Consider the following 3,748-nt stretch of genomic DNA (forward strand, 5'->3'; position numbering starts at 1 on the left):
GTTGGTTTCTGGAGTACAGGAGGCTCACAACTTGCTCCTGGTGCTATTTTTTATTTCAGTTCTGTTTCATCTCTTAGGAAGATCTAACTTGTTTTTGAGGCCAGTTACATAGTTCTAAAATGTTCTCTTTTTATAGCCTGTGGTTTGAGCCTACTAGTTTACTTAGTGCGTAATTTTACCATGTGTCTTCATCTTCATTCTTTACATTTACTTATTTGTTTTGCACCCACATTTATCTGTTGCCTCTATTACATCCAGTGTTCCTCTATTCTGGGCCATTTTCACTGCCACAAAAGCATGCTGTAATATTTACTATCATACTAAAACAGTTCTTTACCTCACATTTTCCTGCAGCTCCACGCCATACTTTTATTTTGTCTTATATTGCATGCTTCACAATGGTTGTCTATACTTGCCAACTTTATTTCTTCTCCCATCCTATTCTCATTGCACTCCACTGCCTCACTGAGATCATGCAGTTGTGAACCCCAAAGACCTACACATCTGAGATTCACTGATTGTCAGTCTTCACCTTATATATATCATTGAAAGCATTTGACATACTTGATCACATTTGTCATGTCTTAAAACATGTGCTTTGCTTCAATTTGGTGATACCCTTACTCTTCTGAGTGTCCTCTGTCTTTCACTAACTCTCAGGCTCTTTCTCTGGACCCTTGTCAAGTTTCTAGATTCAAAATAATAATAATAATAATAATAAAATGTGGCCCAGGAATCAGTCTGTCTGAGATATTTTCTGTATTTACACTTACTCTTTAGAGGCTTTCATCCAGTTCCATATTTTCAACTGCTATGCATAACTTCTGATGCAATGATTTATGTCTCACCTAACCTTTCTCCTTTATCTGGGAGTCTGCATCCTGCCTTGAATTTTTATTAGGTATTTCAACATTAATATGTTCAAAATCAGACTGTTGCTTCCTTCTTTAACCTCTGTTAAAATACTCTTTTTCCTGTGTATCCCATGTTTTTAAATGATATCTACATTCATTTGGATTGGGCAAAAGAAAAATCCTTGTAGTCACACTTGACTTCTACTTCTAACAAGAAACGCCTATTCTATCAGAAAATCTTACTGGCTCTATCTTTAATGGTATATTCACAATCTGACCATTTACTACCATGAGCATGACTAGGTGATGTTTAATCCACAATAATCCCTCATCAGAATAGCTACTTACTTAACACTTCACTTTCCCTTTCTCAACTCCTAGGTTTTATCCTCTGCACAACTGCCAGTGCTTCTTCTAAAATGGAAGACAGATTATTTTATTCCCTGCTCATAACCTTCCAATTGCTTCTTATAATACTGATGGAAAATCTAAAGACCTAAGGCCTCTTTGATTTGGTCTTGGCTGCCATATCTGTTTTACAGGATTTGATTCTGGCTATATAACTGCTTATTTGATGTAATTTTCTAGCAGTTCTGCTCACTCATTGACCCAAGCACACTGTCCTAATTTTTCTTCCACAAACCCACCAAGATTATTTTTCTCTATAATACATATTTCAGCAATGCAGATTCACCTCTATTTAATAGGTGAGAAAGGTAATGATGTCAGCATAATGCAAAGTTGTGCTGCGCCTATACGTGATTGTTTTTCTAGGCAAAGGGAACTGCACAGCAACTGAAGAGTTATAACCACTTCCACAGGGAAGAAATAAGCCTTTGCTTATCTGCTGCACTGGAAGTAAGAACCCACTCTAAGACAAAACAAGGCCCCTCTACCAGCATACCTTGCCCCCCAGCCTTGAGTAGCTCTCAGTTGTGTGGATTGGACTGTCTTCCATGCCCACTCAATGGCTATCTCAAGCTCTTACATCTGCATTTTCTTCCTCATTCTCTCAACTCTTGCCAGCCTTGCTCTGGTATTAAGAGTTGCCAACTGATTCCAATATATTGCTTGTGTGCATTTCAAAGGCCCACATTGTGGTAGCACCCAGTCATGCTTAACTATCTACCTGGGTGACCTAGTTGGTGGTACACATAACTGTTTATGTGCTCTCCTTTTGAAGTTGTAAAACTTGAGTGTGATTTGCTCTGTATTCATCCATTCTTACATTGCTAATAAAGACATATCCAACACGGAGTAATTTATAAAGGAAATAGGTTTAATTGGTTCACAGTTCAGCATGACTAGGCAGGACTGTGGACACTTACAATCATGGCGGAAGGGAAAGCAAACATTTCCTTCTTCACATGGTAGCAACAAGGAGAAGTGCCCAGCAAAAGAGGGAAAAGCCCCTTGTAAAACCAACAGATCTCGTGAGAACTCACTCACTATCACAAGAACAGCATAAGGGTAATCAACCCCATGGTTAAATTATCTCCCACTGGGTCCCTCCCACGATATATGGGGATAATGGGAACTACAATTCAAGATGAGATTTGGGTGGCAACACAGCTAAACCATATTTTACTCTTAATATTGATTCTCTTTAAATCCGATAATTTCAGCACATAATTTTTCAGAAAGCAGTTTTACCTTCTAACACTACCATAAGTATATAAAAACAGGAGAAACACCTACATTCTCTTGCCTCTGGGTCTTGGCATCTGTAGTTCCCTTAGTCAGTGACACTTCTCCAAATAGCCTCATGATTTGTTCCCTCACTTTATTCAAATTTCTCTTTAAATGTGTCTTTCTCCAAGAGGCCTTCTTAAATAACACTCCTAAATAATAGCCACCCTCATAACTCTACCTCCATAACTTCTCTTAACTTTCTTCTTGGCACCTGTCATTATACATCAATTTGTGTATGGATTAATTGTCTGTCTCCCTTAGTAGAATGTAAACTTCATTAGGGCAGAGCCTTTGTTTTGTTCACTGAAATACAAATTTTGGCAAATAGCTAAGCGCTTAGTAAACATTTGTTTAATGAATGAATAAATGACTCAGTGTGCGAGTAGTTTCATTTTCTAAAAGAATTTTGTCAAAAATAGTTTTGTTGCAGACTACTTTGAAAAAATAATTTCTCACTCTCTTTCCCTAAGCGGCCTGAGGTAATCTGTGAAAATATTTCGCTATTCACTTGATTGGGAGAACCCCACAAAATCATGCAAATCAAGAGGTTCCAATCTTCGTGTTCACTTTAAGAACACACGTGAAACTGCCCAGGCCATCAAGGGTATGCATATACGAAAAGCCACGAAGTATCTGAAAGATGTCACTTTACAGAAACAGTGCGTACCATTCCGACGTCACAATGGTGGAGTTGGCACGTGTGCCCAGGCCAAGCAGTGGGGCTGGACACAAGGTCGGTGGCCCAAAAAGAGTGCTGAATTTTTGCTGCACATGCCTAAAAATGCAGAGAGTAATGCTGAACTTAAGGGTTTAGATGTAGATTCTCTGGTCATTGAGCACATCCAAGTGAACAAAGCACACAAGATGCGACGCCAGACCTACAGAGCTCATGGTCGAATTAACCCATACATGAGTTCTCCCTGCCACATTGAGATGATCCTTACTGAAAAGGAACAGATTGTTCCTAAACCAGAAGAGGAGGTTGCCCAGAAGAAGAAGATATCCCAGAAGAAACTGAAGAAACAAAAATTTATGGCATGGGAGTAAATTCAGCATTAAAATAAATGCAGTTAAAGGAAAAAAAAAAGAATTTGGAAGAAATTTTCTTTTGTTGGTTCTTGAATTTTTGGGGGAAACTTTTTGTAAGATATAGGAGACCTTCCATTCAGAAACAAAAATTGGGTGCATGCTCATCTAAGGCA

General features: G+C 38.6%; 1 pseudogene across 1 annotated transcript; it reads left to right on the forward strand.

The window, feature by feature from the left end:
- Positions 1-3,020: 3,020 nt before the first annotated feature.
- Positions 3,021-3,633, forward strand: LOC116528201 (annotated as a pseudogene). Its single transcript, XR_004258922.1, has one exon. The product of XR_004258922.1 is annotated as a 60S ribosomal protein L17 pseudogene (transcript).
- Positions 3,634-3,748: the final 115 nt, after the last annotated feature.

This window comes from Sapajus apella, unplaced genomic scaffold (genome assembly GCF_009761245.1).
Source record: "Sapajus apella isolate SASKATOON/1434 unplaced genomic scaffold, GSC_monkey_1.0 scaffold57, whole genome shotgun sequence".
Lineage (NCBI taxonomy): Eukaryota > Metazoa > Chordata > Mammalia > Primates > Cebidae > Sapajus > Sapajus apella.